Source organism: Diadema setosum, chromosome 11 (genome assembly GCF_964275005.1).
Source record: "Diadema setosum chromosome 11, eeDiaSeto1, whole genome shotgun sequence".
In the NCBI taxonomy this organism is placed as follows: Eukaryota; Metazoa; Echinodermata; class Echinoidea; order Diadematoida; family Diadematidae; genus Diadema; species Diadema setosum.
The window spans coordinates 28694303-28707270 of record NC_092695.1 but is presented as its reverse complement, the minus strand read 5'-3'; the positions used below and the strand labels follow the sequence as shown (position 1 = coordinate 28707270).

Sequence of the window (12968 nt, the reverse complement as noted above, 5' to 3'; positions counted from 1 at the left end):
GAAGGATCGAAATCCAGGCGCATCATTCTGATTCTTGAGATGACATTCAGACTGAATAATAAAAACTGGAGTAGAATATTATAATTATATCACACAGAATAATTGTCATGGTTTTGTTTTTATCACTGAGTTTTATATAATTGCATCACGTATGTACATAAGATTATAACCGCACTTAATTTCCATTTTGATACATACTTATGAAAGGAAGGCATCCAAGTTCAATAGATATGGCATTGTGCAATGAAAAAAACGAACTTTTTATCTTCCTAGGTCCCGCCCGAGGTGGCTTATTTAATATAATGAAATTGTAGGTATAAACCTTTCCCCCCCCCCCCCAAAAAAAAAAAAAAACAGTCCGAAAAGTGCAAAGTTGAACTGGTGATTCCAGTAGCCTAATTTCTCCATGCGTTCATTCCCCTTAGCTCTTAAAAATGTCCCCTATCCATCATCATATAAACCAATATTGACTCAGCCCAGATTAATTCCACTAGGACTCTGAATGAAAAGTGCAAACTTCCAGCATTATTACCAGATTGATGATGTTCAATAGAAAGTAATCTCCTTCTGACCAACGTTATCCCAATGTGCTTTAGCCTTTCACGGTTATTCGTTCACACGTGTGCTTTTTCAAGTAGTTTTATAGCGGCTTGCAGTGAAAAAAAAAAATGGGAAGAAATGTCACACCAATCATAATTTCACAAATTTTTAAGTGGACCATCCATCGTTGAAGACAACCCTGTATGATGAGAGTATAAGGCAGAGTGCATATTGATGACATTGTTGATCGATCGGTATTTTATGTGTTATTGTCCAGAAATACCAGTGGCGGATCCATAGGGGGCCGCACCGGGCGCGCGCCCCCTCTTTACTTTTTTTTTTTTTTTTTTTAAAAACCAAAGAAATAAAAAGAAAAAAAAGGAGGGTGGGCGCTGGCGCCCCTTTAATTTTGTAAAGGCGCCTCCCCTTTACGGAATTCCTGGATCCGCCCCTGAATACCCAATATGAGACAAGACTGTTTTCATACCTTACCTTGAATCCGTCCGAATTCGCTACACATTTACTTGGTTGTAGTACACAGGTGCACGGTGGTTTGAACATTACCATGGAGCAATGGTTTAGGTAAAGTTTGACATTTCATTCACATCCCTTCTTTGGTTTGGGAGTAACGTATTCTGTAATACAATTGTACTAGATTATTGTGGTCCTGACAGTGCGCAGCCTTGCCTCATGTTTGTTTGTTGTTTTTTTTTTTATTTAAAAAATGATGTGCCAACGCACAAGGATTTCATAACTTCCAACTAGTAGGGCCTATGTTTTGCGATATTCATCAAAATAAAAGAAAAAAATACGCTTTTGAATGAAGGAAGTGTGGTTTTCAATTCTGACACTTGATTTAGAATGCCGAGTAGGTCCATGTGTAATTTTCCCATTTTTGAACCCAGTTACATGATGTCTGCCTTAATTTTGTTATTTGTTGTTTGCATATTGTTTGTTTTTGTTGGTGATGCTATTTTTGTTTATCTATTTGTTTGTTTATTTGTTTTCTTCTGTTCCTCAAGATATCTTTTTATCTGCAAATGCGTGGTATAGCCTTGGGGTTTGATAAAACTGAGGTCATTCCTCTTGCCATCCGACAGTCAAACCTCATGGCTTTGGTTTCTTGTGTTTGTATGTTTATCTAAAATGAATGTATTCTTTCCCTCCACCTCTCCTCTGCACCCATATGTAATTACAAGAAGCAGGGACAGCTTTATCAATTCTCATGATATTCCTTCACTTATTTCTGAATCGTATCATTGATATGTTTTGACCCGAGGATGACACAATTTTAGCATAGGCCTACCCTGTGCAGCCAGACTGTATTAGCCACGTTTGTTTGGCGAAACCAATGTATAAGATGTGAATGATATCTTGTCAAGGTGACCCCCATCACCAAACTCTTCTCCGCGAAATGCTGATGTCATTCACAAAATTCATTTCGTATTTCTCGGAAATGCTTAGGAATGCACTCAATGGCACAGAAAACTTCAGGTCCACTCAAAGCCAGACCCTCCATTGTGTACATAACAAACATGTTACAGACGTCATAGGCTCAATATGTAAGCACACTCGGAACAACATGGTAAACACAGTCACTCTGTGTACACTTGTCTCCACGATACTGATGAAGGGTGTGCATAAATTGGGAATACAAACACGCACACACACACACACACACACACACACACACACACACACACACACACACGCACACACACTCACAGTCTGTTACTCTTACCGTTGAATCTCCGTCTTTTAAAATACAAGTATGACCAAGGAGGTATGAGAGAACCTCCTTGGTATGGACAAGGAAAATGCATTGATAACACATTCACGTAAAATCGCTTATAGGGTGTTAAAATGACAACCTCTAGATTTAAGTTGCCGACAATGAGAATTATTTAGAATATATATTCCTTTTTCTGTGCAAACCAATGAGAGTGTTGTGAGGCTGTGATATCTGAGCATACGTCTATAAACTAGGCCTGTATCACAGGGGCGTATCCAGAAATTCTGTAAAGGGGGGGGGGGGGGTGGCGCAACTAATATTTCTGGTGCCACTTCCGGGTTTCATTTCATCCTTTTCTTTTTATTTCTTTTGTTTTTAACGAAAGATAAAAGGGGGGGGGGGCGTGCGCCGGCTGCGCCCCCCTCTGGATCCGCCACTGTATCATCACTGTTTTGCGTCAATCAGAATTCCACAATTTCTTTGTATTTGGTCCAATTTTGGTGACTCTTTCACCGTTCTCTGTTTGTTACTTCGTTACCCTTTGTGCACAAAGTTGGCGTTTCCTTTAGTACTTCGACAAGAAAGATTCTAATCGCTATATGCATGGAATAAGAATTTTGATATCTTTTTTTAAAGCATAGGCCTATAGAAACGATAGCTGAAAACTGAGTGAAATCTTACGTATAAAAAGAAATTAAGACCGTTTGAGCGAGCAATCTTACTTGCTGTATGTTTTGTTTGTTAGAAATCTTAATTCACTTTTAATCAAATATCTTCTAAGCCATTCAGTTTTCAAAACTGTAGAGAATGACTGCCTCCTCAGCTTTCGGGTGTATGTAAATGGCACACGACGATAGGAATAATATTTTGCGCTGAAGCATAAAAACACACACGCGCAAAAACACACTCACAGACAATTGTGTTGTATTGCTGACTAAAGTGACGAAGACAAGTGTTCAGGCTGTAAACGATGCCATGGCAGCTGATTCATTATTCGAAATTTCTCCGCATTTTTATTTTCTTCAGTATGTATCATCTAAAGCTCAGAAGAACTGATTCTAGTGCGGTTATCCGTGAGAATGACAACACGTGCTGCAAAGTATGTGGATTGCATCCCCTGTTACCGGAATGGAATAGTCTAAATTGACTCAACAACAGCTGCTGCCCTGTACACTCTTCTGTCCTCACTCATTTTGGACGGGGGACTGCTGCAGCGTGTGACTTCCCCCTTCAACCCTCAAACTTGCTGTCTGCTCTGGTAAACACACACATCCACATGGTACACACAACACACATACACTGGACGTGCTCGCCTACCAAGTTCTCCTCCTAAACGTCGTGGTTCAATGTGCTGCAGTTGAATTATGACCCTGCCTGGCGAATAAAGTTGTTGGGAGGAAGTAGGCTGCGACGTGTTTTCATTCGTGGGTTTGATGCGGCGCGGGCTCAGTCGGATACCTCAAACTCGGTGCGGATGCATGCAAACATAAGATGCAGTGTAATCCGAGGGGACGGACGATTTACCTTTTGAGGAATACTTTGGAATTATCTCCTTTTCCTCTGCACCGTACCGTGTCATTGTAAGTTCACTTCTATTTTTAACGGTAAAACATATCCACATTTTGCCCCTGTAAGGATAGTAAGGATATTTATTTATAAATGTGCGTGTAAACCCTTTAACCTCTGATGTGATATATATCATGTCATAAACTATTTAACCGGTGCTCAATGGGGAAAGTGCGCGTGTCATCATGCATGGCGTTTGGAGTGTCGAGTTTGACAGTTTGACCAAGGAGGTATTGGTTTGACCAAGGAGGTATGACCAAGGATCAAGGATGTACTTGCGAGCCTAGGCCTAGTACATGATGTACCTTCTTGGTTTGACTCACTGAAAACCTCTGGTGCAGTGGTGCCCATTTGTTATCGACCAGTAATTCAGTATTGACTGCACATGAAGTCAGAGCATGATGCTGGTATTTAAAAAAAAAAAAAAAAGAAACAGAGTCAGAGGACGGAGAGAAGGGCAAGAAGGAGAGATATTTAAAGAGGAATGGAGTGATCTCTTGCATTAATAATCTAACCCTGTATTTTGCCTTTTTTATATAAAAGAATGAATAACTAGTATTGGTTTGAAAGATGATAGTTTCAGAAATTTAATAGGCATAGGCCTATATTATTCAGAAACTTAAAAATATTAGGTCGAGAGAATCTCGCTCTCAATATTGTGAGAAAGAAGTATAATTGAAAATGGTTCTTGTCAATGAATGTTTGCTGAAGCAAATTTGTTTTTTGTAGAAATCAAAATTGAGTTGAAATTCACATGTGATTCAGCAATTCCACCATTTTTTTTTTTCCCAGACAGAAATTTGTCATAAACAAATAAAGAAAGAAAGAAACCACAAGGTACTGGCTGATAAACTGATATCCTAAGCAAGCTGCAGCAAAATTAGACAATGCTCAATGCTGGAGATGACTGCCATGTGCCTCAGCTGATTGAATACTGGAATTGTATCTCTTTTAGCCAATCAGCTGTAAGCAATTCAATAAGCACTCCTGTTGCACCACTGTGCCATGCGACATGCACTGTGACTGAATCTGGTTCATGTGTCATGATTCAAAGCATTTAAATAACTTTAGTGATATAAACTAAGCCTTGCCATCAGCAATGGAAGTGGGATTTTTCTTGTAAAAAAGAAAAAAAAAAAGTAGCTGGATCTTTCTCTGACTCACTAATATTCATCCCTATCTCTTTCTGTTTTTATGGCATGAACTGCAAGGCCCTATCTGATACATTCAATTTTCTCTCTTCCCTCTCTATCTCAAGAATTTAGTTTGAGAGTCTTTCAGTTTGGTATCTAGATTTAGTGTTTTCTTCTGTAAATATATGTATTTTGTAATACATTTTTTTTTTGTATAGGGGCCACCATTTTCTTGGTCTCTCAGGAAAATCTGTAAATTGGCTCTGTTTCCCCCAATAGAAGTGATAAAAGGAAGGAGAGGCGAAGAAGCAGCATACATTTTTTCTTTATACTAGTTTGAAGAGCTCAAGTTGCAGAGAATGCAGTATGATATGCTGTGTGGAGAGTTTATGCTTCCTTTAGCTTGAGGGGTCTGAGGTGGTAGACTAGCCAAGTTCTAATATGTCATGCAAGAACTATGTGGCAGATGACATTTAGAAATGACCCGTGCTATATTCCCTCTACTTCCTACAAATCCTCTGGTCTGGAATGTGTAAGTCAAGGGATAAACAAAGTTAAGAGTGTCTGACTAAAAGTGTCTAATCTAAAATGTCATGACACAATTATTTCTCCCCTGTAGATGTTACCATACTCTGAGTTATTTATAATAATATTTTATGTCCAAATGAGATGGACTGTTGTTGTTTAAGATAAGGTGAACACTCAAGCCAACTTTCCCCACAAATAAGTTTTGTTGGTCAGGACTTCACAATGATCTGTCAATTATGTTAATGCCCAGTATATGTAACAGGGGAAAAAAAAGTTTTTGATGTTTGTTTACACAAGTGCAGTGTAGTAGAGCATTTATGTCAATACAATGGTTATTCAAATATCATGAATAAATATGATCTCTTCTTGTCAGAGTCGCCACCCAAGAGAGAAACTTCTTGAATTGATAAGTTGTCCCTTGAAATATCCTTTGTGTAAATAGACCTTTTTGGTTTGGATGTTTTTTATGTTAATTTATATTTCAGCCCCAAGGGGGTGGTGTGGTGGAGGGGGCTTTAGTGTGCCTAAACAATAGCTGATTTATGCACTGACATACCAATGCACCTGACTCATTGCATAACCCATTGAATCATCTTTTCTTCTTATTTTGGAAGCCCCCCTTCCCTCCCCCCCCCAATGGCTGACATGGGTTATACTTATAGTGTTTTAAAACCAAATAGTATGTATAATGTAGACTGTAGCATTTAGTTCAGGGCATTACAAAACATATTACCAAAATTTATTTGAATGGGCCGGCAGGTGAGGACTATGTACATGTACTTTCAACACTGGCAAATAAGTTTGTAGCGCTCTGTCTTATCTCATGTGATACCTAGTGACTAAAGGTGAATTTTTTAGACTTCCTGTAATATAGTGTAGGGCCTCTTGCAGTAAGAATGTAGTGTAAAACAGTGTAATGTGTGCTATGCAGGAGAGATGCAAAACTGTATGTTGGACACAGTAGCGGAATCGACCACCATAAAAATTCTTTAAATACCAGATTCACACTTTCGTCTTCTAATGGGCCAGGTTAAAGCACCATAAACAGGGGACTTCTTTTGTGCAAAGTTGGTCAAGCCTGTCCCCACATATGAAATACCAGGAGTTGTTTGTGTTTACTGCACCCCATGCGTCTGTCACAACAAAACAAAACACAGCACAATTGTTTTTGTGGTCCGATAAATTTGTGGCATGCACAATTTAAATCTATTTCATTGAGGAAACTTCAATTGTAGTCTAAACAGCTTATGAGATGGAGATAAATTGGGTTTTGCTTTTGACTGTGTGTGATAGACTTGTCATCAGAGACCACAGCAAGCTACTGCCTTGAAGTGATGATTGTGGTATGCATATGAATTATTCTATTTAATGTTTTTGGTGCATAATCATGATGATATGAAATTAAACACAACATATGACATACGTACTATACATAACAGATAACTTGAGAAAGTTCTCAGATTAGTACACCCCCCCCCCCCAAAAAAAAGGTACAAAAACAAACAGAAATGCTATAAGGATTAGAACCAACACTTGCTGTCGGGCGAAAGCTCAGTGGTCTAGTGGAGATGACGCCTGTCCGGTGATCAGGAGGTCGTGGGTTCGAATCCCGCTCGAGTATGTACGCCCATGATTTTTTATCATGGCTACTACTACAACACTGGTCAATTCAGTGCTTATTTACGTCGATGCAGGGCAATTTGTCAATCAGTTGCAACAAACAGAAAAGCACAATGATAATGATTTTGTAGATGAGTACCATTCTTTGCTAATGTCTACAGGTCATTGAACAGTGACTATAGTACAGCATATGTGAATTGAAATAACATAGCAAGGAAGACAGTAATAACATAAATTATAATTATATGGTGCAATACCATCAGCCCACTTACGGAACATTATACAATAATTATGACAGTTCTCTAATTATAGTATTGTATAACATAATATGGATCATATATACAGCAATGTCAACTTGTACTCCATGAATCATGTTACATGGTCGTATCAGGTATCTCTGATGTTATTCCTGTTGGCATACACCCATAGACATACAACACAGTGTAACGTTATCTGGGTACTGTGTCATTTGAGTTTTCTGAAACATGCGGAAGGATTAGAAAATGACGAAATGAAAAGTACTTCATAGAACACATACATCTATCCTGATCTGAGTGCTTTGAATTACAAATTTTGATATCTCCAGGGACTTCATCTGTATTGTCTCTGCATTACCTTTGGCAGTCAGTGCTATGGAGGAAAAACTGTAACATACAAGGCATGTGAAAAGATGTAACGACATTTCTTGCATTGCATGCTTGATAGGTAGGACTGCCACAGGACAATTAAAGGGATAGTATGGTATTGGTGGAGATGAGGACTGGGCTTTGAACTTTTTGCGAGATACCAAGAAACCACTTACAAAATACTACAGAGCATACCATTCTAAGAGGAATTCAAAGTTTATTTGATGAAAATTGGTTTTTGAATGGCTGAGACACCTAAAAACAAGGTAAAACAAAGCGATCATAGTAAAAGGTGGGTCCTACCTTTTATTAGGATCCCTCTGTTTTGGATATCTTAGCCATTTCAAAACCAATTTTCATCAAATAAATGGTGAATTCCTCTGGGAATTACATGTTCTTTCATAATCATTAGAGGTTTCTCATTATCTCACAAAAAATGTTAGAAATGTGAAATTAGGTCTTAACCAAAACTTCACTATCCCTTTAATAGAGATTTGTCTGTGACCCACATTTCAAGCATGCAGAATATAATCAGGGCTATGCAAAGGAAGTTCTTGACCTGTTTGGTGGTATCAGAGAGTGAAAAAAAATGGTAATCAAATGAGTCAAACCCAGCTGTGAATTCAGTTTTGGAAGCTGATTTTTCCTCTGTCTGTTTATCTCCCTCTCCTTCTCTTTCTCCCTGTCTTTGTTTGTCTGTTTGTCTGTCAGTCGGTTTCTCTCTTTAAAGGGATTGTGTAGTTTTGGTTGAGACCTAATTTCAGGTTTCTAACATTTTTCGGTGAAATAATGAGAAACCTCTTATGAAATATGAAAGAGCATGTAATTCTATGAGGAATTCAACGTTTATTTGATGAAAATTGGTTTTGAAATGGCTGAGATTTATATCCAAAAAAAGAGCGATTCTAATAAAGTGTGGGACCCACACTTTATTACATCGCTTTGTTTTACTTTGTTTTTGGATGTTTCAGTCATTCCGAACCCGATTTTCATCAAATAAACTTTGAATTCCTCTTTAAATGGTATGCTCTGTACTATATCATAAGTGTTTTCTTGGTATCTCGCAAAAAGTTAAAAGCCCAATTCTCATCTGCACCAATACTGTACTATCCCTTTAACGGCTCTCAGGCTCAGCTCTCCCATTCTCTCTCTTTACCTCTGTTTGTCTGTCTGTCTGTCTGCCTGTTTGTCTGTCTATCTCATTATCTATTCCTCTCTTTATCTCGCTCTCTTTCTCACTCTCAGTAGGAATGCTTTGTGTGAGTCATGAGTAGAGATCAGGGATGCATGATTACATTGTCAAGGTCATTCATGGCATACATGAATTGTTTGGGAAATGTGGAGGCCTCTTGATTGTCCACACATAACAGATATAATGTAAAACCAGGTCACTTGAGTTGAGCTTAATTGCAGATGCCTGTCAAAGTTTGTAGAATTCAATTATGGGCTGTATTCATAATTGTCATATTGTGCATGACTGATTTTTGTTTTGTCTCATTTTTTTTTTTTGTGTGTGTGTATACAGTGTGTGTGTGTGGCTTGAGACAAAATGAATTGATCTGTCTCCTGTCCTTTTGCAAATTTTATTAGGTTCCCTTTTTTGATCTTTGAACACTTCCTCCAGTTAAAAGACTTCCTGATTAGATTGTGACTCTGACAGTTGTGATTACCAGAATCAGTCCTGATGACTGGTTGGTAGCAAAGGGAAATCTCCCTAGAGGAACTTGTCTCTCTTTTTTTGCTATACCTCTTCCAAATATCCAAGTAATTTAATGTGAAGATGATCTTGTGTTGCCATTGCAGATATATCTACACATGTACCATGAGTATATTGTCATGTGCCTGAAAAAATGATGTGAAGGCACGTAAGCCATGTGATATATCTTACGCACTCGTGTGCATTATAACATTCTGGGCACTTGACAATATTATCATTCTGTAACATTTTTGCCAAGTCCCCCAATTCTAGTTTCTTTATTGGCTGTGAGAAATGAATATCAATTTTTTTCTTTTAAATAGTTTAAATGTGTAGATTGTCTTCCATGTGTCTGACATTTCTGGGTTGATGGCAATGTCACATTTATATCTCATGAACTGAATATTACAAAGTTGTAAAAGAAATGTCTGTGTGTTAATTTGTGGATTTTCCAACTCTGTATGATGTAAAAACTACTTTTGAAGGGACTGTACAGTACTGGTTGAGGTGGGGATTCATGTTTTGAACATTCCTACAGTTGTAAGTGAGATAATGAGAAACCTCTTATGAAATATGAAAGAGCATGTAATTTTAAGAAGGATTCAATGTCTATTTGATGATAATTGGTTTTCAAATGGCTGAGATATCCAAAAAAGTAATTATAATAAAAGGCGACAGGCCACGCCTTTTATTAGTATCTCTTTGTTTGCCTTGTTTTTGGATATCTCAGTCATTTCCAAACCGATTTTCATCAAATAAACTTTTGATACCCGTTAGAATTATTGCATGCTCTTTGACATCTCATAGAGTGGTTTCTGAATATCTCGCACAACGTTAAAAGCTAAATCCTCACCTCAACCACAACTGTACACACCCTTTAAGACCCTTCATGTTGTGTCATCATTGAGTAATTAGTCATGTTCCTTACCTTCCATCACCCTCCACTGGCACACATGGCTTTCATATTTGGGGAAATTGACATTCACTTGAAGTGCTTGTCGCATTAATTCAATAGACGAAGCATGATAGAAAGAATGTGACCTACAATGTAATATCAGGATACTTCCACCAAGGGAAATGAAATTAAAGACTGATATACCAGTACCATGCCTTTAATATGTTGTTACATCGCCTGTAGTAGGCCACAAACGAAATTTCATACCGATGCACAATTGAAGTGAAACAGCAGTTTTGTGTCACTCCCTATCAAACCTTGAATGTTTAAATCTTTGATCAATTGTTTGTGACTGCCTACAAACGTAGCCATACATGTTCTCCACACACTTTTGTCCTTTTTGTTTTAAATCTTTGCTGTGAAATTCAATTTGTGCCAGTTCTGATTTATAAACTTGCATCATTTCAGCCTTTGGTGGCTAATCTGAGATATTTTCATCATATCTCATCTATTCAGCCATTTTTTAAACAAGTGCATCATTGAGACAACTTACAAGTGCTTAAAATAGCACTTGTATAGCTATTGTGTCATGCCAATGTTGATGCTTGGAGCAATCGCAGCCCTCCTGCTGAGACGGTTGGGAATTCGAAACTTCTTAACACATTGAAGACGTGTCTCAAATATACTCGGGCAGGTGTCCAAGGGAAATTCTTGTTTAATATAGCAAATTCAGCTCGTCCTCAACGTATTGAAACAATGACGTCCAATGAAAAACAAGGATGTCACATGACAGCTATAGCATTACAGGGAAGCTGTCAAATGGTTTGTTGATGTTCAGGATCCATTTAAAGTTCAGCAACTGGGAGGCAAGGCCAAAGTGATCAAAAGGCTATTTATATTTCACAGGGGCTTTAATTATTGTGGACTTACATGCCAAACTGTTGCCTGTCATAAACACAAATGTAATGTATGTACATTGTAGGCACAAACTGTCTGCAAGATGAGAAACTGATAACTTTGCTTCTTGATAAGAGGTTATTCCAATTTCTCCTTTTCTCACTATGAAACTCGATTGCGAATTTAACCATAATAACCTAAATTGTCTTGCATGTCGCAATAAAAAATGCAATGTGTATGTACATGATTAATGTAGATGTATTTATGTGTACATGTTTTGTGTATACATCTAGGCTTCTTTGCACAGTATGGAATACTGTAAAACATGAAATATTCGCGGCACGAAATTTTCGCGAATTGGAGCCGACGGCCTTTTTCGCGGCAAGAAATTTTCGCGAATTGCCTCTTGCGTTCAATGCATATAATGTAGATAAGAAATTTCGCGTGCATTTTAATTTCGCGAATCTTGGCGCTCGCGAAATTCGCGAAATTAAAATGCACGCGAACATTTCTCGTTTTACAGTATTGGCTTTTACAGGAAGTTGTTAATGCCCTTTTGATAACAGTTCACTTAATTTGTGGTGAATAGAAATTCTTGATTAGTTTTTGATCATGCTGAACAATCTATTCAATTCATCTTCAAAAAACAAAAACAAGACCACAAAATCCTATTCACTGTCAAAACTGCTGGAAAGCTAACACTAGAGAGAAGTCTCAAATTTCTTAATTTTGATCAATGAGAAATTGAATAAGGATTGTTTTTGACTCACAATCATTCTATGCTCTTCCCGAAATGAACAGGATGTTTGAGTGATGCTCGAGTTTCCATTCTCTTTGCGTGAAGTAAAGTTGGCAAGAAAAAAAAATGTGTGAAGTTCAAAATAGCATAATTAGTTTTTGTCACCACAGAACATTTGTCCATGCAATTTGCAATGAATAAAAGCAGCAAGTAAACTTTTAAAGTTAAAATAGTATGAGCCTTTGTCATTGTATTAGCCTGGCTGCATGCAACTGTGGCTATGTTGCAGAAAGTGCACATTTGGTGTGGTATATACATGTGGCCAGATTTTAAATGCCAATTGGGAGTTAAAAACTTAATCTCTTTCTCATTGCAAAGTGTCTCAGAAGAGACTTATTGCAATTTGAATTACTACACTCTGGTCTGTGCTTCATCTTTTTATGTTTGGCATGGTTTTTAGGCACAGTTGCTTATCAGTTGACTTTTACCAACATGTCTTGATTTCCTTTCTTTTTTTCAGTGTTCATTTGCTGTAACTGGTTGCTGGGATTTTTGCTGTGAATTTTATGGACCTAGGTGTAGAGATGCCTGGGGTTGGTATCTGTAAATGGGCATTTGTCTAGGGCCTGTTTACTTATGTGGACAGGGACTCCATATTGATCTTTTCAACTAACTGGAGCTCACTGAAGATCCAGGAAGTCTGTGGGGTCAAATGGCTGAATGGGATTTTGTGTCTCTATTTTCCATATTTTCCATCAGCCACCCTTCTTGCCTTCTGGCAATGTTTGGCTTAGGAGCGCTCTGTTTTCCCAGGCCAGGTTGAGCAGTGTTCTCATGTTCGTATCTCATCTCCTTCCACTTCCCGAGGATCAAAACCTGTCTTTGAACCAGGTAATCCCCCTTTGATGCTCAAGAAACCACAGGAGGATAAATTCTGGTGTTCAGTAAATGCCTTGTTATCAGCATCTTGAGGGTACATTTCAGACTCATACTTTA

The 12968-nt window shown here is 38.0% G+C and overlaps 1 protein-coding gene across 1 annotated transcript in view; it reads left to right on the top strand.

Annotated features, from left to right (window-relative positions):
* Positions 1–3676: 3676 nt before the first annotated feature.
* The window catches only part of LOC140235534 (tripartite motif-containing protein 2-like), an 88232-nt gene continuing 78940 nt past the window's right edge, over positions 3677–12968 (top strand). The window contains exon 1 of the mRNA XM_072315559.1: positions 3677–3852. The gene's annotated coding sequence lies outside the window, so the exon portion shown is untranslated. The remainder of the gene's footprint in view (positions 3853–12968) is intronic.